Genomic DNA, 23,572 nt, shown 5'->3' on the forward strand with positions numbered 1-23,572 from the left:
ACTTTTCCATAACGTAATCAAAAAACTAGTGTGCGATATATTTTCATGACTGTGACACTTCTCATTTTCAAAGGATTATAATGATTCTATTATTTAAGATATAATCTGTAAATCCACCTACTTGGACACATATGAACTGCTCTATGTTGCAACAGCTAAAAGTGAACAAACAAGTGAGGATGTCACCGCCAACTCCGTTTTGTTTGAGGGAATGTCTACTCTTCCCTTGGGGATCATTCCTTATATAAAGTCTGATCCAGAGAAAGCACCAGTGTCAAACTGTATATTAAATATTTAGTAAAGCTTAATTTATTTTTAGATGAAAATGAATACAAGTAGCATTTCTAATGCTTTTTTCACATCCTAATGTACCATCTTGTGTACCTCTGGGAGATCATGAGTCCATAATAAGGTATTCTGACTTACACATGCATTAGCTTTAATGTTCACCATTTCACCTAGGTAAACAGAGAATATTTAGGGCGGGCACAGTAGCTCATGCCTGTAATCCCAGCACTTTGGGAGGCTGAGGTGGGAGGATCACCTGAGGTCGGGAGTTTGAGACCAGCCTGGCCAACATGGCGAAACCCTGTCTCTACTAAAAATACAAAAATAAGCTGGACGTGGTGGTACATGCCTGTAATCCCAGCTACTCAGGGGGCTGACGCAGGAGAACTGCTTCAAACCCTGGAGGCACACAGGTTGCAGTGGGCCAAGATTGCACCACTGAACTCCAGCCTGGGCAAAAGAGTGAGATTCTATCTCAAAAAAAAAAAAAGAGAGAGAGAGAGAGAGAATATTCAGGGGTCTGCTAAAATAACCAGGTGGCCAAAAGTTGTATGAATATATAATGTAAACAACCCTTTCCTTTGTTTACTCAGAAGAAGGAAGAATTATTTCTTTTTTAGTTTTTATTTTTAACTGATCAATTCCAATTGTGTATGTTTATGGAGTACAATGTGATTTTTTTTTTTTAGACAGAGTCTTGCTCTGTCACTGAGGCTGGGTGCGTGATCTCGACTCCCTGCAACCTCTGCCTCTCGGGTTCAATAATCCACTATTGTACAACCTGGTGACAAGTCTCTAATATTCTCCTGGTTTCCCAAGCCATTTAGTTGGCTTCTAAATCACTTCTTTATACCATTAGGTAATGTTTGTGAAAGGAATGCACTGCCAAGTCTGGCTAATTTTTGTATTTTTAGTAGAGACGGGGTTTTGCCATGTTGGCCAGGCTGGTCTGTGACCCCTAACCTCAAGTGATTCGCCTGCCTCAGCCTCCCAAAGTGCTGAGATTACAGATGTGAGCCACTACGCCTGACCTGTATAGCATATATTTTAAATAATTATTACTTATTAAGTGTTTACATTTTCCAGGCACCATGCTATGTATCTACTTTCATTACTACTTTTAACTCTTTTTTTTTTTGAGACAGTCTCACTGTTGTCGCCAGGGCTAGAATGCAATGGCGCCATCTTGGCTCACTGCAAACTCTGCTTCCCAGGTTCCAGCAATTCTCCCGCCTCAGCCACCCGAGTAGCTGAGATTACAGGTGCCCTCCGCCATGCGCAGCTAATTTTTGTATTTTTAGTAGAGGCATGGTTTCACCATGTTGGCCAGGCTGGTCTCAAACTCCTGACCTCAGGTGATCCACCCGCCTTGGCCTCCCAAAGTGCTGGGATTACAGGCGTGAGTCACCGCGCCTGGCCTTCATTTAATTCTTACAACAACCCTAACAGATAGTTACTATTACCTGCAATAGTAGAAAGTTTTATTATTTTGTGAATGGGGAAGCTGAAGCTGAACTGGTTAATTACCCAAACTAACACAAACCTAGTTCTGCTTTACTCCAAAGTTTGTGCACTAAACCACTGTATATTATACTACTTGTTAGTTGGTAGACATAACAATAATATAAACTAATGCAACAGGATGTCAAATGCAACTTTTCCTGTGTTCTCCGAGTTTCAGCAGGGCCTCAAAGGCCAAAACCAAAACAATAGGAGTCGAATACCCCCATATTCTAAGAAAAGTGCAAGGCTTAGAAAGTGAGGTTGCCAAAAATTGGCTCTGCTGACATTAGTTCACTACCCTTAAGGCTGTATAAGAGAAGAATTACAATTTATTAAATTGTGAGGATTACAAGGGACAACAGAGAGGACTTCTTTAAGGAAACTAGGTGGTGTGTTTCCCTGCCTCCTACAGGGAAAGAGGGATATACCTCTTGCCTACCTCAAGACAGGGACTGAAACCTCAAGACAACCACTCAAAGTGCTTGAGGCATATCCCCAGACTTAGGGAAGTACAGAGACACAGGGACTGGTATCTGACTCCCACCTGGTGGATAAAAAGAGCTGACATGTAGCTAAATTTTAAAGACCACTCAGGCACAACAGTCAAATGAGAAATTTCAGCAGAAGTTCTACAAAATGCCACAGTGTGGAAAATGACACGTAAAACTAACTTTAATAACATTAAGCTTTTAGAATTTAATTATATTAATGCAATGTTATTAACTGTCCATATAATTAAATAAAATGTCTCTTTTCACATAATTATCCTTTTTTTTTTTTTTTTTTGAGACAGAGTCTCACTCTTGTTGCCCAGGCTAGAGTGCAGTGACGTGATCTTGGCTCACTGCAACATCCACCTCCCAGGTTCAAATGATTCTCCTGCCTCAGCCTCCCGAGTAGCTGGGATTACAGGCGCCTGCCACCATGCCTGACTAATTTTTGTATTTTTAGTAGAGACAGGGTTTCACCATGTTGACCAGGCTGATCTCAAACTCCTGACCTCAAGTAATCAGCCCGCCTTGGCCTCCCAAAATGCTGGGATTACAGGTGTGAACCATTGCACCCGGCACTTTCCACTTAATTATCCTTTTAAAAATCCCCTTCAAAGTAAAAAATAACTGTCCCAAACTAGAACTTTTCAGCTACACAAATTGCTTCAAAACAACTTTAATGTAACCTAGTGTTTTCCTAGTGTTTTTGTTTTGTTTTTGAGATCGGTCTCACTCTGTTGCCCAGAGGCACGGTGTGATCATAGTTTACTGCAGCCTTGACTCCCTGGGCTCAAGCAATTCTCCTGCCTCTGCCTCCCAAGTAGCTGGGAATACAGAGCATCCCACCACATCTGGCTAATTTTTAATTTTTTTTTAAATAGAGACAGGGTCTCGCTGTGTTGCCAGGGCTGGTCTTGAACTCTTGGGCTCAATCCTCCTACCTCAGCTTTCCAAAGTGTTGGTATTATAAATTTTGAGCCAATACTCCTGGACAATAAAACCTAGTTTTTAAACCACAAATTCAGACTTGGTAAATTCTTAGCAAGACACTGAAAAATAAAGGCAGCAAAATCATTACTAAAGTATTCAAAGGTTGAAGAAATTTTCCAAAAGCTAAAAAGAAGCAATAAAAAAAAGTTTTAAAAGTCACAAAGTAATACTACTACTTTTCAGAAATTTTGAAAATAGAGGAAACAGGAGAAAAATACCTGTAAGTCTACTACCTCCAACATGGTCACTGGGACATTTTGGTGTATCTTCTGTTTTTTAAGCACATTTTTATACAGATGCAATTACAGTGTATACATAATTGTATCCTGCTTTTTTTCATTCAGAGTTATATAAAATGATGCAATTTTGGCCAGACTCGGTGGCTCATGCCTGTAATCCCAGCACTTTGGGAGGCCGAGGTGGGTGGATCACCTGAGGTGAGGAGTTCAAGACCAGCCTGGCTAACGTGGTGAAACCCTGTTTCTACTAAAAATATAAAAAATTAGCCAGGCGTGGTGTTGCATGCCTGTAATCCCAGTTACTCAGGAGGCTGAGGCAGGAGAATCGCTTGAACCCAGGAGGCGGAGGTTGCAGTGGGCTGAGATCATGCCATTGCACGCCAACCTGGGCAATAAGAGCGAAATTCTGTCTTAAAAAAAAAAAAAGATGCAATTTTCAAGAATTTCAGCAATTTTCAAGAATTTCAGACTATGGTTGGGTGCAGTGGCTCACGCCTGTAATCCTAGCACTTTGGGAGGCCGAGGCGGATGGATCACGAAGTCAGGAGATCAAGACCATCCTGGCTAATGCAGTGAAATGCTGTCTCTACTAAAAATACAAAAAAAAAAATTAGCCAGGCATAGTGGCGGGCGCCTGTAGTCCCAGCTACTCGGGAGGCTGAGGCAGGAGAATGGCGCGAACCTGGGAGGCGGAGCTTGCAGTGAGCTGAGATTGCGCCACTGCACTCCAGCCTGGGCGACAGAGCGAGACTCCGTCTCAAAAAAAAAAAAAAAAAAAAGAATTTCAGACTACAGACATAACAGGCTTTCTTAAGAAACACACATTCATAACAATTGTACAATGTAACTTTCTATTTCATTCTAAAGCTTAAAATCCAGAAGATGTATTTCTCAAATTTTCAAATGACATTCCAAAATTATATATCCTTTGCATATTTTATCTCATTTGACAATAAAAGAGCAACAGAAGTAAAACTGCAGTAACATGGACATTAAATACATCTCGTATCCCTCACAGTGCCATTTAAAACACAGTAAGGGCATTAGCTGGGTGTGGTGGCAAGCGCCTGTAGTCCCAGCTACTTGGGAGGCTGAGGCAGGAGAATCACTCGAACTCGGGAGGTGGAGGTTGCAGTGAGCCGAGATCGTGCTGCTGCACTCCAGCCTGGGCGACACAGTGAGACTCGAGACTCCATCTCAAAACAAAACAAAACAAAACAAAACAAAACAAAACCAACAACAAAACATAGTAAGGGCTAGGCATGGTGGCTTATACCTGTAAACCCAGCACTTTGGGAGGCCAAGGCAGGAGGATCGCTTGAGGCTAAGAGTTTGAGACCAGCCTGGGCAACACAGTGAGACCTTCCCTACACACACACACACACACACACACACACACACACACACACACACGCCAAGTATGAAACGTGCCTGTAGTCCCAGATACTCAGGAGGCTAAGGCAGGTGGATCACTTGAGCCCAGGAGCTGGAGGCTACAGTGAGCCATGATTGCACCACTGCACTCCAGCCTGGGCAATGGAGCAAGACTGTCTCTAAAAATAAAAAATAAAAGTAAAAAGTGCCTGTAATCCCAGCACTTTGGGAGGCTGAGGTGGGCAGATCACCTGAGGTCAGGAGTTCGAGACCAGCCTGGCCAACATGGTGAAACCCCATCTCTACTAAAAATACAAAAATTAGCTGGGCATGGTGGCATGTGCCTATAATCCCAGCTACTTGGGAGGCTGAGGCAGGAGAATGACTTGAAGTTGGGAGGCGGATCCTGCAGAGCTGAGATCACGCCACTGCACTCTAGCCTGGGTGACAGAGTGAGATTTTGACTCAAAAAAGAAAAAAAAAAGAAAAGTTATTACCAACTCTTCTTCCTGAACAATTTGGCCCTAATTAGGCAAAGCAGAGTAAGTAAGGCAGGCACACTTGCCTCATGCTAAGGAGCAAGGTAAGGAGAGCATCTGTGTAGGAGGGCTGCCTACTGTGGAAGTATCAGAGCCTAAACAAGGTAAGGAGTGCAGTCCCACAGAGGGGTAGCCCAGCATGGGATGTTAGAGCTTCAGCAGAATGAGGAGGGTATCCAGGCTGATAGATGGCCTGGTGCGGGGTTGTCAGAGTCAGGACAAGGTGAGGAAAGCATCCTAGGAGGGAGCCAACTGGCACAGAGTATTGGCAAGTGGACCTTGGGCTTGATTTCAGCTCCTTGGCTGGATGCCTGTGTGTAATGCACAAACTACCCAATCAAACACAGCACCCTGACTGAATGCTATGCAACTATTAAAAAGGATGAGGTAGAGATCTGTACGCAGATATGCAAAGATGTCCAAAATAAAAGTGGGGAAAAGCAAGTGGAAAAACAATTTTCAATACACTTTTTAAAAAGGATATACATATATCTATATACCTGCTATACATATATCTATATACAAGCCCTCCCCTCACACATGCACTGCAATAATGTGAATTTGAAAGTTACACAATTGACTCTTATTCTCTGTCCAGCCCCCTTTTCTCAAATGGGGGGTGGGCAGGCTATAGTTCTCTTCCTCAAATTGTAGGAGATGGGTAGTTAGGAAGCAATCATTTTCTGACCATTTGAACTTTTTCAATTCAGTATAGTAATCCCTTGGTATGTGTAGGGATTGGTTCCAGGACCTCCTTCGGATACCAAAACCCATAAAGGCTGAAGTCTCTTATATAAAATGGTGTCGAATTTGCATCATAAAACCTACTTACAACTTATAGCCTTCCATTTACTTTTTTTTTTTAAAGAGGCAGAGTCTCCTCATTGCCCAACCTGAAGTGTAGTGGCTATTCACAGACACAATCATGGTGCACTACAGCCTTGAACTCCCGGGCTCAAGTGATTGTCCCACCTCAGCCTCCCAAGTAGCTGGGACTACAGGCCCCATGCCTGGCTCTATCTCCCATATGCTTTAAATAATCTCAAGATTACTTATAATACCTAATGCAACGTAAATGCTATGTAAATTACTATTATACTGTATTGCTTAGGGAACAGTGACAAGCAAAAAAAAGTCCATACGTGTTCAGTACAGATGCAACCATCCAGTTTTTTCTGAATCTTTTCGATCCATGATTGGTTGTATCCACAGGTGCAAAATCCATGGATACAGAAAGCTGACTGTATATGATCAGTTGTACCAATAAAGTTTTTTTTAACTTCACATTGGTACTTTTTTTTTTGAGACAGAGTCTCACTTTGTCGACCAGGCTGGAGTGCAGTGGTGCAATCTTGGCTCACTGCAGCCTCTGCCTCCTGGGTTCAATCGATTCTCTTGCCTCAGCCACCCGAGTTACTGGGATTACAGGTGTGCACCACCACACGGCTAATTCTGGTATTTTTTTAGTAGAGATCGGGTTTCATCATGTTACCCAGGCTGGTCTTGAACTCCTGAACTCAAGCAATCCGCCTGCCTCAGCCTCCCCAAGTGCTGGGATTACAGGTGTAAGCCACTGCGCCCAGCCTCCTATTAGTACTTTTCATACTATTAATATCAAACCATATTTTAAAAATGTTTTTTCATTATCCTTATAACAAGACTCAAGATTTTTATAAGATTGAATTTTTTGGTCCCCATTTATTAAATTATGGTGGCTACGCAAGAAATTGTCAACAATGGTACCAGTGAGAGAACTTGGGGTAGGGAAACAAGTTATTTACTTTTTATTTTATAACTTTTTATAATGATTAAATGTTTTGTGTTTTTTGTTGTTTTTAAATGTTAAAACAGGATCTGAATGGTGGAATAATGGACCTTTTAAGTGGTATTTGTTGTATTTTTCTATATTAAGTAAAACCCTAATAAATGTTTTTTAAAAATGAACACATATGATGATGCAGAGATATCACTTCCAATAATTTATCCTAATGAATTAAGTAGACAAATTGACAAAGATATATGTACAAGAGGAGATTTAGAATATTATATAACTGAGAATAAATTTCCAATAGGTGATGATTAAATGTACCATGGTAAAGCCATACTCTGAAATACGATGAAGTTATAACATGATCAAGATCTATTAAGTAAAAGAATGTTATAAAAGGTTGTGTAATATAAATTAACTTTAATCTGTAAGAATAAATAGAATTTATAGTTAATATGGATACGCACCGAAAAGCTAACAATGATTATCTCTGGGTGATGTAACTATGGTTGAATTTTCTTTTGGTTTATCTGTATTTTCTAATTATAAAAAATAGGCCAGACACGGTGGCTCATGCCTGTAATCTCAGCACTTTGGGAGGCTGAGGTGGGTGGATCACGAGGTCAGGAGATCAAGACCATCCTGGCTAACATGGTGAAACCCTGTCTCTACTAAAAATACAAATAATTAGCCGGGCGTGGTGGTGGGCACCTGTAGTCCCAGCTACTCAGGAGGCTGAGGCAGGGGAATGGCATGAACCCGGGAGGCGGAGCTTGCAGTGAGCCAAGATCACGCCACTGCACTCCAGCCTGGGCGACAGCCTGGGAGACAGCCGTCTCAAAAAAATAAATAAATAAAAATAAGCATAAATCACTTTTATAGCATTTGTTTCAAAAGGAGATAACTTACTTTTTAAAGATTCATCAAATACTTATTGAACACCCACTTCATACAGAGTATTGTGAGAATTAAAACAGCAAGAACAGTGATTACACTTCATTAAATATTTTGTTAAATACTATGTGCCAATCACTTCAATCACACTATCACAATTAATTTTCATAGCACCTCTTTGGGGTACTATATAAGATTAAGTTTTGGTACATACAACCGGAACTGGAAATAGCAAGTGGTTTAAGCAATACCGATGTTTGTTTCTCTGCCACCTAAAAAAAAAAAAAAGACAAAGTAGGCAGTCTAAGATGTCATCAGGTCCTCAGGTGCCTATATTTCTGCTATGCCACCCTCAACATATGGATTCTGTCTTCAAGATCACTTCATAGTTCACACACGGAGCTCCAGCTATTACATCCACATTCCAGGAAGCAAAAAGGAAAAAAGCTCTATTTAAGCAGCCTTCCTGGAAGTCCCATATAACACTTTTGCTATGGCTTATTGACCAGGACTTAAGTCACATGTACAAACTGCAAGCCAGGCTGGGAAATATAATCTTTAATCATTTTATCCTGCAATGTGCCTCAGGTAAACTACTGAGTTCTATTACTTAGAAGAATGGATATTAGATTAGACAAAAAATCTCTGCCACAAGCAGGTATTATTATCCTCATTCGCACACAAAAAACAGAGGTACAGAATCAAATGGTTAAATGGCAGAGCATAATTTGAAAGCTGTCTATGTACCTTTCACTACACATTCTGTGTCCCATTAGAAAATTATATGCATCAAAATAAAATATAAGCACACTCACAGGACATTTATATATGATTAAAGGCAGTTTATTACTAAATGAGATTATTGATAGATGAGAAGTCATCTACAAAATGAACAAAACTAAGAGCGCATTCCTGGCAAATGGAACATCAGCAACAAATTATTTATGAAGCACCTATGATGCACCAAGTGTTTTCAAAAACCTATAAAAAATTTTTTTGTTGTTGTTTGAGATGGAGTCTCGCTCTGTTGCCCAGGCTGGAGTGCAGTGGTGTGATCTCGGCTTACTGCAACTTCCATCTCCCGGGTTCAAGTGATTCTTCTGCCTCAGCCTCCCGAGTAGCTGGGATTACAGGCGCCCACCACCATGCCCAGCTAATCTTTGTATTTTCAGGAAAGACGGGGTTTTGCCATGTTGGCTAGGCTGGTCTTGAACTCCTGACCTCAGGTGATCCACCCACCTCGGCCTCCCAAAGTGCTGGGATTATAGGCATGAGCCACTGTGCCCAGCCCAAAGCCTGTAAATGTTTTAAAATGTAACATACATAAAGCACATAAAGTCCACTAATCTTATATGTACAGCTCAAAGAACTTTTATATATATATGTATAAATATATATATATAAAAAATATGTATGTCAGTCATATTGTTGCATATAGCAGTCGGTTTTTCTTCGTTTCTGTATACTATTTCATTTAATGGTAATGCCAATATTTATTTATCCATTCTCCTGTTGACTGATATGTGGACTGTTTCCAGGTTTTGGTTATTACGAAGAAAGCTGTTCTAAACAATTTTTTTCTTTTTTTTCGGAGATGGGGGTCTTGCTCTGTCATCCAGGCTGGAGTGCAATGGTACAATCATGGCTCACTGCCAACTCAACCACCTGGGCTTAAAGTGATCCTCCCACCTCAGCTTCCCAAGTATCTGGGACCACAGGTGTGTGCCACCATGCCTGGCTAATTGTTTAAAAACTTTTTTTGTAGAAATGGGGTCTTACTATGTTGTCCAAGCTGGTCTTAAACTCCTGGCCTCAAGCGATCCTCCTGCTTCAGGCTCCCAAAGTGCTGGGATTACAGAAGAGAGCCACTATGTTCAGCCTGTTATAAACATTCTTTTTCTTTCTTTCTTTTTTTTTTTTTTGAGACAGAGTCTTGCTCAGTTGCCAGGCTGGAGTGCAGTGGTGCGATCTCGGCTCACTGCAACCTCTGCCTCCTGGGATCAAGCGATTCTCCTGCCTCAGCCTCTCAAGTAGCTGGGACTACAGGCATGCACCACCACACCCAGCTCATTTTTTGTATTTTTAGTAGAGATGTAGTTTCACCGTGTTGGCCAGGATGGTCTCGATCTCCTGACCTTGTGATCTGCCTGCCTCGGCCTCCCAAAGTGCTGGGATTACAGGCATGAGCCGCCGCACCCGGCCTAAACATTCTTATATGTATCTTTGATAGACACAATCACACTTCTTTTGGGTATTATCTAGGAGTAGAATTGCTGGGTTATAGAATAGGCATATGTTCTGGGGCTGGAACGCAGTGGTGCAATCTTGGCTCACTGCAACCTCCACCTCCTGGGTTCAAGCAATTCTCCTGCCTCAGCCTCCTGAGTAGCTGGGACTACAGGTGCATGCCACCACACCTGGCTAACTTTTGTATTTTACTAGGGATGGGGTTTCCCCATGTTGGCCAGGCTGGTCTCAAACTCCTGACCTCAGGTGATCTGCCCACCTTGGCCTCCCAAAGTGCTGGGATTACAGGCCTGAGCCACCGCACCTGGCCAAGTAGGCATATGTTTAACGTAAGTGGACACTGCCAGAGTTTTCCAAAGAGGCTGTACTAATTTACACTCCCACCAGCAATATATGAGGTTGCAGTCACTCCTCAGTCATACTGGAATTGTTAGTCTTTTTAATTTTAGCCATTCTGGTATGTAGTAGCATCTCACTGTGGTTTCCATGTCAACTTTTCAAACTCATTTTTTTCTTTTGTTTGTTTGTTTCTTATCATACCATATTTATTTTTACTTTATTACTATACCATCATATTTTATTTTTCAAGATTATTTTTATACATCATCATGTTCTGTTGGAATTGAGCTTTATAAACTCCAAAACATTGGTAATCAAGCGTAAGTCAGTTCTCAGACATTTTAGGTAAGTCCTCATGTATCACAGATGGCAGTTTAAGTCACGAAAGCAGACAAAAGATGGTAGAAGTACTATCAATGTGTGGAATCATGGAAGCCAAAGGAAGAGACTCTATCAAGAAGGAAAGAGTGGTCAACAATGACAGATACATTGTCAAAAGGTCAAGTAAGATAAAAACTGCAGTATCTGTTGGTCATTAGGACTTGGACAAGAGCAGGTTCAGTGGCATGGAGGCTGAAGGAAAATAAGTGAATTGAGAATTGGATGAGAAAAAAGAATGCAAATATCAACTGTAGACAATCCATTCAAGGAGTTTATCCAAATAGACGAATAGACAATAGAGTGGAGCTGGACAGGAACGTGAAGTCCAGGAAATCTTTCTAAACTTGTTTCTTATACAAGTTTAATCTTGTTTAAACACCAGTGGGAAGGAGTCGCTAAAGAGGAGAGAAGAAAAGAAACAAGGGTATAAAGCAAAGACCTCAAGAAGGAGAGAGAGCATGGGCCTCCAATGGGACCGGAAAGATTGTCAGCATCTGCCAGGAAGAGGGACAGGTCTTCCACTGGAACTGAAGGTAAATGATAAAAGAAAGATAAGAGTGCAGGTAAATTTCCAGGTTTAGGGGCTATACACTGATGAACTTTCCATCTGATGGCTTCTATTTTCTATTTTAACAGTCACAGTTATCTGCTGAGAGTAAAGTGAGAGACAGAAAAGCCAAAGGTTTAAGGAGAAGGAAGAAGGTTTAAAATAGGGGAGAAAAGGTACAAGAATACACAGGTTCCCTAAGCAGAGAGTTTTCAGAGTTATGAAAAAAACCTTTGAGAACATTCATCATGATTAGGGACCATAGATAAGAAGAAAAGAGAGCATCAGATAAAGAGTGGGAGAAAGGCTGGTGAGAGGTAACAAAACCAGGATAACATCATGAGAGGAAAAAATTCTAAAAAGAAAAGAAAGATGCAAACCAGTGTCATACAAGTAAGGAGAATAAAAACTGAGAAAGGATCCTTGCATTTGGTAAGAGGGCATTAAATAAATGGTTTCTAAAGGATGGTGAAGGCAGATAACAGCAAAAATTAAAAAGAAAATTAGTGAGGAAATGGACAAAGTATGAAGACAACATTTATTTGAAACTCAGTAAGAGGGATAATAAAAACAAAAAGAAGATGCAACTTCAAATGAAACATTTTAAAGTTGGGGAAAATCGATATTTTTTAAAACTGCAGCAAAAAATAATGAAAGCTATAATAAATACATGGAAGAGGGAGGAGAAAGTCTGATGGAAGAAAGGTGCTACGACTCACAAGAGGGTCAAAAGAATGGCAGTACTGCTTTGCAACAGTTCTTTAGTCTTAATACAAAATGATAACTTAGGCAGAGGAGGACTGCTTGAGCCCAGAAGTTCAAGACCAGCCTGAGCAACATAGTGAGACCCTGTCTCTGTTTTTAAAATTTTTCAAATGATGATAAGCAATGTCACTTAATCATTCTTCAAACTAAAAGAAGAACTAAGCTGCAAGAATTCATTCTCTTTTTGGAGTGCACATTAAACTCAGTTACTGATGTGATGCATCGCTTCTCAGTCTTCTGGCTAAGATCAAGTGTATTGATGTGATGGGGCACAAATGAATCTCTTGGCCAAATATTTTTCTTTAATGTTTCAGGTTTCTCTTCAGGAAAATAACAACTGAAAGTCTGGTAATAGTAATAAGAACTAACAATCTCTCTATATTTTATTTTGTTCAAACTTTCTTCACTGATAATGCCATGTTCAAGATGCAGTAGTGGCCAGGCGCGGTGACTCACGCCTATAACCCCACCACTTTGGGAGGTAGAGGCGGGTGGATCACTTGCGGTCAGGAGTTCGAGACCAGCCTGGTCAACACAGCGAAACCCTGTCTCTACTAAAAATACAAAAAATTAGCCAGGCATGGTGGCCGGCACCTGTAGTCCCAGCTACTTTGGAAGCTGAGGCAGGAGAATCACTTGAACCCAGGAGGCAGAGGTTGCAGTGAGCGGAGATCCCACCACTGCACTCCAGCCTGAGCTACAGAGCTAGACTCTGTCTCAAACAAAACAAAACAAAACAAAAAAAGTGCAGTAGTGATGCTTGAAAGATACAGTAGCCAGATATAGACAATAGTACCAAGTGTCATTTGTCATAACAATGTCTTTTGGAACCCTTCAGCATATAGCTTCAAAGGTAGTTCACTAGACCGCCAAAAGCAGCAACTTTGCAAATTTTGTTATTCTAAAATATTGAAAAATAACTGCCCAAGAGATTCCTTTCCTTTCCTTTTTCCTTTCCTTTTTCCTTTCCTTTCTTCCTTCCCTCCCTCCGTCTTCCTTCCTTCCTTCCCTCCCTCCCTCCCTTCCTTCCTTCCCTCCCTCCCTCGCTTCCTTCCTTTCCAAGGTCTTATCCTCTTGCCCAGGATGCAGCGCACTGGCATAATTGCAACTCACTGTAGCCTCACTCTTTGGGCTTACGCGATCCTTCTACCTCAATCGCCCGGATAGCTAAGACCACAGGAACACATCACCACGCCTGGCTAATTTTTTGTATTTTTAGTAAAGACTGGGTTTCGCCATGTTGCCTAGGCTGGTCTCAAACTCATGGGCTCAAGTGATACTCCTGCCTCAGCCTTCCAAGTGCTGGGATTAAAGGCATGAGCCACCATGCCTGACCGAGATTGCCTCTCAACTAGAAAAATTCTGGATTCATAAAATCTGCTTAGCTCCTTATCTCAACTATCAAACTCCAATGTGATATAGTAAATAGCTACAGTTAACTCTGAATATTTTAAAATGTTGGTTACTCAGCAAGCTTCCTTTAATATAATTAACAACTTTCAATATATTCATGAGATTCAGAAAGTTTTCTGTGCATACCAAAGCTTTGCAATATATAAAACAGCAGTTTCAAACACCATTCTTAGCCCTTAGAACAAACAGGACAGAAACAGAGCCCAGCAGTGACTTGCTGGACAGTATGTTCACCCACACCCAGCCTATTGTTTTTGCTGGAGGGAAAGCTCCAAGCTTTCCTGCTGCCCTGGACATTCAGAAGAAAGCAGGAGGATGTCTATACTTTCAGCTGTATTGTTTTGACTACTGGCTGTAAGTTTGCCTGTCTCTAATTCCCTCCCTCCCCTTGAGTGTTGGAAGGTGCTTTGAGGAGATACTCATTAAAACACACTGTGAGACTTGCACGGGAGGCTGGACAGGGGGAGGGAACACTGTTAGTAGCAGCTTCAAACAATGCTTAAAATAACTGCTTTATATTTTCTAACCACATTTGCTATTCAATTGCTCATAATTATTTAATAGTTTTTTCCCAGTTTAATTTCTGAGGATCAACAATTTATTTTTTTAAATTCTGTAAATATACCCACACAGATGTGGTTAAATTTAAACAACAAGAAAATCCTGCTGGGCGTGGTGTCTCATGCCTGTAATCCCTGCACTTTGGGAGGCCGAGGCAGGCAGATCACAAGGTCAGGAGTTTCAGACCAGCCTGACCAACATGGTGAAACCCTGTCTCTACTAAAAATACAAAAATCAACCGGGCATGGTGGCTCGCATCTGTAATCCCAGTTACTCAGGAGGTTGAGGCAGGAGAATCGCTTGAACCCGGGAGGCGGAGGCTGCAGTGAGCCGGTATTGTGCCACTGTGCACCTGGGCGACAGAGCGAGACTCCGTCTCAAAAAAAAAAAAAAGAAAATCCTCCTTATTATCTTCACTACCTAAAAGCACAGTACAACTTACAATATCAGCGACCCCATCGATTTGGATTGCAAAATCTGCACCAGACTCTACCCATCTTGCAAGCACTGCTGAAATGTCCAATAATGGTAAAGAATAGAGCTATGTCATCACTAAGAAGTATAATTTTTAATTTCCAGCTGATTTAGCATCAAAAATCATGAGCACAACTTCCATGAATTATAGATGAATACTTTTTTCAAGAGATATGTAGCCATTTTTCCCTTATGCCACTGATACACAACTAAATGAGACAATAATCTTTCTCAGGAATGATTCTTGAATAAATAGGAAACTGAGATAACTTTATCTCTTTTTCTTTCTTTGAAAATATTTGAAAGGGCTTATTTAAAAGTCCAGTATGCTATGTTTCCAAGATTCTTTTTAACTTTAAAGGTTTTTAATTTTCATTTGCAACATTATATGAAGACATGGGTCTGTCATTTTACTCAGATTTTGCCCATTTGATAAAGCCATGTTTTAAATAATCTTCATTGAAAGTCTTATAGTTTTTCTCAGGTGACCATTTCCCTCAATATTTTTGTTCTTCCAGATCCAGTCATTGCACATACCTCTGTATTTTTTACTTCGTTTTTTTCTTCTAATAATGAAACAACAAATTTGAAAGGCAAATTGATCCAATTTGATTTAAAAATACAATTATCACTAGACTCTTGAAAATATCACACTTGACGAATGCAAAGTTCAAAAATAAAATTTGGTTTAACGACTCACCATTTTTAACAACAGCAGACAAAATTCTCCCACTCTTTGCTCAACCCTGATTTATGTCAATATAACTATACAATGATAGCTATCACATTACACTCATGATTAAATTGACCATCACTCTAATTCACATAATTTTCCCCTTTTGTTCCAATTACCCCTTATAGTTTAAATAGGGCCCAGGGAAAAGGAAATTTTCAGTAAATACTGTTGTGGAGCAGCCTATGTCATTTCCTCACAGAACGCTCTATTATTATAGCCTTAATAGATCCTTATTTAATCAGAATATCAAAGAGTACAGATAAATATTTAAATACAAAATTATGCTTTACACTGCTAAGTAACCAATTCAAACACATCCCACACAGCTGGGAGATTTTGTTTTTTACTCCAACAGAAAAAAAGACAGAGAAAAATGCAAATCCCTTTTAAGTAGCAGCAAAAATAACTCTCTCTCTCCCCCACCAATCTGTCCCTGAATTTTAACATCCAAACAAAAAATCCGCAAATATGTCATTTCTATGAATTCAAACTTGAAGGAAAAAAAAATAATTTCTCTCCATATCCTTTGTTGTAAATATTTATCACTGCTATGAAAACTACGAAAGTTAGACATTTAACTTTAAAAAGTACAGCATAACCTTCAAATAATATAAATGGATTAATATTGCCTGAACTAAATGCTAAAAACTCTGTTTTCACGCCACTAACCAGAAGTCTAAGATTCATAAGAAAAAAAATAAATCTTGAATTTATTCCTCAAAAATAGGGGCCAGGCATAATGGCTTCGTACCTGTAATCCCAGCACTTTGGGAGGCTGAGATGGGAGGATCCCGAGGTCGGGAGTTCAAGCCCAACCTAGACAACGTATTGAGACCCCATCTCTACAAAAAGTTTTTTAAAAAATTAGCCAGTCTTGGTGGCGTGCACCTGTAATGCGAGCTAACTGGGAGGCTGAGGTGGAGGGATCGCGTGAGCCCAGGGGTTGGAGGCTGCAGTGAACTATGATTGTGCCACTGCACTCCAGCCTGGGTGACAGAGAAAGACCAAGAAAAGAAAAGGAAAGGGAAGAAGGAAGAGGGAAAAGGAAAGGGAGGAAGGAAAAAAATGGGTAAATACCTGGAATAGATAGATGTGAAAAAGTCAGTCCTTTAAATTTTTTTCTCTTATCATCATTTACTTAATCCTTCAGTCTTATAATTTGCTATACTGCTTATAAAGTGAAGACATTGTCATGTTTTCTTTTCTTTAGGATAAAACTTATTCATTCAGGGCAGAAGAAAAAGAGAATAAAATTCCATCCTGTCCAACCCTCTGGGAACCAGTGCAGAATACCCCTTCAAATTTATCTTTTATTTCACCCAGGTTTCGATGTCCCCACTTTCACTGAAGCGAAAAGATCAATGTTTTATTGATTCAGTAAAGAACATTGAATATCAAAAAACATTTTTCAAACATACTTTTTAATTCTGACTCTGTACAAGTTAATCTATTTCTCTGTATCTAAAGTTCCAAACCAGTAAAGGGAGTATTTTCCATTTAAATGAGAAATGGGGGATGAATGAAAATGTTTTTAATTATTTTAAGAAATGTACTAGAATTTAAAAACAGGAGGTATGATTTCGAAGAACCATGATTTTTTTTTTCTAAACCAAGCTTACGAATTCAAATATTTCAAAGATCCCTTAAGGTTGGCAGACTATGGCCTACCTGTGGGCCAAATTTGGCCCACTGCCTGTTTTTGCAAGGCCTCTGAGTTAAGAGTGGTTTTTACATTTTTTAATGGTTGGGTGGAAAGATCAAATAAGTATAACATTTTGTGATGTGAAAATTATATGAAATTCAAATTTCAGTGTCCATAAATAAAGTTTTATTGGAACACAGTCCACGCTTATTCATTGAAGTGTTGTCTATGGCTGCTTTTTGGCATTGGGTAGTTATGACAGAGACCGTATGGCACACAAAGTACAAAATATTAATATTTGCTATCCAGCCCTTTACAGAATATTTGCTAACCCCTGCCTTAGAAGACCATACTGCTATTCTTTTTTTTTTTTTTTTTTTTTTTTGTCTTGTCACCCAAGCTGGAGTGCAATGGCACGATCTTGGCTAACTGCAATCTCTGCCTCCCGGGTTCTAGCAATTCTCCCACCTCAGCCTCCCAAGCAGCTGGGACCACAGGCATGTGCCACCATGCCAGCGAATTTTTAAAAATTTTTTGTAGAGACGAGGTCTCCTTATGTTGCTCAGGCTGGTCTAGAACTCCTGGGCTCAAGTGATCTTCCCATCTTGGCCTCCCAACGTGCTGATTATAGGCATGGGGACACAGTCTTTTGTTGTTTTTTAAGCTTTGTCTATGACTTCCAAGAACTAAAGATCCAGTGATGGGATAGGAATATGCTTTCGAAGCTTTGATTGATTGTAAACAGAAGCTGGGCACAGTGGCTCATGCCTGTAATCCTAACACTTGGATAGGCTGAGGCAGAAGGAGTGCTTAGGCCCAGAAGTTTAAGATCAGAATGGGCAACACAGTGAAACCCCATCTCTACAAAAGAAAAAAATTTATGTATTTATTTATTTATTTAAATTTTTTTTTGAGACGGAGAGTTTCGCTCTTATCTCTCAGGCTGGAGTACAATGGCACAATCTCAGCTCACTGCAACCTCCACCTCCTGGGTTCAAGTGATTCTCCTGCCTCAGTCTCCCAAGTAGCTGGGACTACAGACACGCGCCACCACATCCAGCTAATTTCTGTGTATTTAGTAGAGATGGGGTTTCACCATGTTGGCCAGGTGGGTCTCAAACTCCTGACTGAAGTGACCCACCGCCTTGGCCTCCCAAAGTGCTAGGATTACAGGTGTGAGTCACTGTGCCTGGGCAAAAAAAATTGTTTTTTAATTAGCAGGGGGTCAGGCCGGGTGTGGTGGCTCACGCCTGTAATCCCAGCACTTTGGGAGGCCAAGGCGGGTGGATCACCTGAGGTCAGGAGTTCGAGACCAGCCTGATCAATATGGTGAAACCCCATCTCTACCAAAAATACAAAAATTACCCAGGCATGGTGGTGTGCGCCTGTAGTCCCAGCTACTTGGGAGGCTGAGACAGGAGAATCACTTGGACCTGGGAGGCAGAGGTTGCAGTGAGCTGAGATCACACCACTGCACTCCAGCCTGGGCAACAGAGCGAGACTCTGTCTCAAGAAAAATAAAATAAAAAATAAAAATTAGCAGGGGGTGGTGGTGCATGCCTGTAGTCCTAGTTTCTCAGGAGACTGAAGCAGGAGGATCCCTTGAGCCCAAGAGGTCCAGGCTGCAGTGAGCTATGATTGCATCACTGTATTCCAGCCAGGGTAGCAGAGCAAGACCCTGTCTCTTGAAAAAAAAAAAAAAAAGTAAATAAGTTATATGTGCCATGCAAATAAAGAGACAGAAAAATAATTCCATAATAAAGCCAGAAGATCTACGTTCTTGTGTAGCTGTGAATTTGCTATAAAGCTTTTTACAAAGAGAAGCTCCAATAATACTTTGGGCAATACAGACAGTCCCTGACTTAATGATGGTTTAAATCAACAATTTTTCAACTTTATGATGGTGCCAAAGCAGTATGTGCTCAGTACCCTCCTTAACTTATGATGGGGTTACATTCGGATAAACCCTTCGTAAGTTTATCACATGTTGACTAACAATATTTTCAACTTATGATGGGTTTATTCAGACATAACCCTATCGAAAATTGAGGAGCATCTGTACTTCTGGAATAAATGAGTGACTCCCAAATGAAATTTTAAAAGAACAGGACTCATTTGGATGTAAAAGTTGTTCAACTTTCAATTAAAACCCATTTCATTGCTTTATAATAATAATTTGTAGGACAAAATTAGCATAGATAAATAATTCCTTCTACTTACATAAAGCAAATCATTTATTCTTGGCCCTCTTCTCTTCTAATTCTACATGCTCCCTTGAGCAATTTCATCTGCTCTTACGGCTTCAATTAACACTTACTGGCTACCTCTGAAATCTGAATCACCAATTTTAGCCTGGCTTCTGGACTCTAGATCCTCTCTCGACATCTCCACTTGAATGCTCCAAAGACAATTCAAACTCAACATGAATTCAAAATGGAAACAATTATCTTCCTCCAATATTAAAAAATAAAACAAGACCCTTCATCCAAACAGTTTTCCAAGCTAAAAAACTAAGTCATTTACTTTTCTGTTCCTCTTTTGAGCCAATTGATTTTAAAGCCCTGTCAAATTCTACACCTTCACTATCTATCCTCTCCTCTCCATCCCTATTACTATTTTCCTACTCCAGGCCCCTATCCTCCCTTATCTGGACTATTTCAATAGCAACAGCCTCCTAACTTATCTCCCTACCTTTTGTCTCTCTTCATGCAATTCAGCCTCCAAACCATTTTCAGCTTATCTTTCCTAAACACCTATATCTAAAATCCTTCACTGGCTCTCCATTGTCTTTAGAATCAAGTCCAAAGTCCTTAGCACGATACTCTAGCTCTTCAAGACCTAGCACCAGAAGACTTTTTTCCCTCTTTTTCTGAATCATAACTTTTTTTTTTTAAAGACAGAGTCTCACTCTGTTGCCAGGCTGGAGTGCAGGTGCACGATCTCAGCTCACCGCAACCTCTGACCCCCTGGTTCAAATGATTCTCCTGCCTCAGCCTCCCAAGTAGCTGGGATTACAGGCACATGCCACCACACCAGTATAATTTTTGAATTTTAGTAGAGACAGGGTTTCGCCATGTTGACCAGGATGCTCCTGATCTCCTGACCTCTTGATCCACCTGCCTTGGCCTCCCAGAGTGCTGGGATTACAGGCATGAGCCACCACGCCTGGCCCTAAATCTTAACTTTTTACTTACCTAAGTCTGTAATGTTATCTTATATCTTGTACTTCAAAGTATTAAAAGTACCTTTAACACCATATTTTTTAGTGAAACATTCTGCCAAACTGAACTAATTACTCATTTCATTGTTCCAAATGAAGGGAAGTGAAATACCACATTACCTAGCAATTTTAGTGATCCTAATGCAATCAGCAAGGAAGCTTTGCAATTTTATTTTTTCATCTTATTTCTAGGCACCATCTCCTTTAGCCAAACCACCCATTTCTACACACCCTGGCCTTCAGTACAATGGACTACAACACATTCCTCAAACATACCATATACTTGCACACTTATCCCTGGTTTTCATTCATATCTCCTGTTTCCTGACCCAATTTCAGCAAACTCCTATTCATCCTTCAAAGCCAAATTTAATATCTTCTCTCTAATCGTCCTCCCTACCACACGCAGAATGATTTTTCCTCATCAGTGGTTAAATTCTATCTATACTTCTTTCTTTTTCTTGCAACTCTTCAAAAGTACCTAAATCTATACTTCTTTACAGCTCTTATCATGCTGAAATTGTAGAGACTTATTTACATGTTGGGTTATAAGCTTCTTAAAGACAGGGAAGCATTTTCTCTTCTTGAATCTAATACTTACTTTACAGTCTGAGAACAGATATTTTTAACTTCTTAATGAAAGAAGTTATGAGGTGCTTTTTAATGAAAAATAAGCACCTCATATTGTTAAGATAATGCCATAACTGTTGTTACTGAGGGACTGAGAGCTTAGAATCAACCCCATGTCATTCACTGGCAACAATAACAAAAAAAGGGTTCCTACAGATAAACTATAATTACATCGTTTTAATTGCAATAAAACTGGTATTGCAATACCAGTTTATTTTTTCCTCTTTCTTTCCTTCTTTTTGAAATAGTTTTTTATAGACCTCTTTTTAAAATACCTATTAGATGTCATTTGTATCTCACTCACAGAATTTGAAACTCAGTATAGCGCAAAGGTTACAATCAGGTCCTTGGAGAATGACTGATTTGAATCCTACTTTTGCTATCTAGGTTGTCTAATCATGGGAAAGTTACTCAGCCTCTCTATGCCTCTTAATGAGATAATCATAATAACATCCCTCATGGTGCTGTTGTGAGGATTAAGTAAGCTAATACATGTAAAGAATTTACAATACTGCCTGGCACAGAATAGGTACCAATGAATGATAGCTGATGTTGTTATTGTTACCATCCGCTTTAAAAACAGCTTTTGTTTTTTCAGTACTTATTTTAGCCCACTTGGTAGAATGGCATCTCCTAGATGACAGGAATTACATACTGCTCTTACATAAATATAATCTTGTGCCTATTGTGTAGCAGGCCCTCAAAAAACAATGTGAATGTAAGGTTTCAGACCTCCAAGATCAAGAAATTGTAAATCACAGAAAAATTTATACATGGAGTACGTTTAAAACTCATGTTTTAAAGTAGCTTCAAAAGACCCATCCTCCACTGAATTGCTGAAACATGTTTAAGTAAAACTTCTAAAGCAACACACACAAAAATTACATTCACTAGTAACTTTCCCTCTACTACTTCATTTAATTTGATCTTGGTATCCAGTGGTCTAAAATTCTTGCCTATAACTTAAGACTCACTACAGACCATTTAAAAGTAATATAATTTCCAGCTTTAGAAAACTGCTTATTGTCATTAAGAAAAATAAATATTCTTCCTTTATTGCTGCATTTAAAAAACGTACTGCCACATTCAACACACACACACACACACACACCCCAACTAATGAAAGACCAAGACACATAATTACTACATTTCCTGGTTTCTGCCTGGCAAACTCAGAACAGGCCTACAAGTATCCCCAGCAAAAGCCTACAGGTTACAAAACTGCCATTTTCTTTTTTATTTCCCATCTCCCCGCTAAAATCCCTCGCACACATACCCATAGTAAAGAACAAAAACGTCTATAATAAAGGCTGTATGAAAAAATATGGCTATATATTAACAATATTTTGGAAGATTTAAATCTTCCTATAAGCAGCCCGTCAATTCACAAAAACAAATGAAAGTCTTGATTTGGAGCAATATTCCCAGCTTACTTTAGCAGGTATCTTAAACTACAACTATTTAGCTAAGACAAAGAAATAGATTATTTGATTGCTACAGACTTCGTGGTAAATGATTCAGCAACAGTGTACAGATAACACCACTGTGCTATTCTAGAAAATTTCATCAATCATTTAAAAATAGGACACACTCAAACAATGGGGGTCACTTTGTGGGAAAAGTTTAAACAACTTATCTACACAGTAAGCAAGGATCTATCACTTTATCTAAAACACTGCAGAAGAATCACTAGCTTTAGGGTAAACGTTTGTAAAGTGCCTACTATGTACCAGGCAAGTAGTAGTTGCTTCACAGAATATACACGCTCCACACGCACGTTCAAATATCTGACATTTGTAGAATACTGTCACTCATCTGATTTGACCCTGAGAATACCCATAGGCATGAACTTGCCAGTTTCACAGTTACGGAAAGAGAGGCCCAGGAAGTTAATTTGGCCGAGGTATCACATCTGGTTCCGCGGGTTCTGGCCCTAGACTTGAGCCTTTTGACTCATAATCTAATCATCAGCTGCTATACAGCCCTAGTTACTCAAAAGCTCTTAGGTGTTCCACTGTCAGACTTTTAAATTAAAATTCTACTTGACAACTTTCGGTATTGTGCGTATTAGATGCTGTTAAGAATCAAAACACCAAAAAAAGCAAAATATTGTTTGGAAGTGCATCGTCCCAGCATGTCGAAGTTCAAGCTCACTGGCTAATTTTGGAGAAAGCCCGCGTTTCCCCAGGCTGCCGGGCGCTCCCTCCCTCTTCCCCAGCAGAGAGCGGCGCCCAGCCTAGGGGTCCCCAAGCCCCTGAGGTAGCGAGGAGGTCTTCAGCCAGGCTCCGCCACAACCCGTGCGGCCACGAGAGACGTCCCAAAGCTGGGCCCAACAACCGGTTGCTCCTCCGGACGGAGGAGGTGCCGAGACAGCGGGGCGCGGAGACACCACCTCCGCCAGCTCGGCTCGCACCGTCCGCGGACTACGCCGCGGCGCCACAGCCCCGCACCCGACGCCCAGAAGGGTGATGCCGACAGCCCCGAGAGTCCGAAGCCCCTGCGGCTTGAAACCCCGCGCCGAATCACCCCGA

The 23,572-nt window shown here is 40.4% G+C and overlaps 1 protein-coding gene across 2 annotated transcripts in view; it reads right to left on the reverse strand.

The window, feature by feature from the left end:
• The window catches only part of DENND2C (DENN domain containing 2C), an 85,338-nt gene that overhangs the window by 61,630 nt on the left and 136 nt on the right, over window positions 1-23,572 (reverse strand). The gene's annotated exons all lie outside the window — the stretch shown is intronic.

The sequence above is a fragment of the Pan troglodytes genome, chromosome 1, assembly GCF_028858775.2.
Source record: "Pan troglodytes isolate AG18354 chromosome 1, NHGRI_mPanTro3-v2.0_pri, whole genome shotgun sequence".
NCBI classification, from domain to species: Eukaryota; Metazoa; Chordata; class Mammalia; order Primates; family Hominidae; genus Pan; species Pan troglodytes.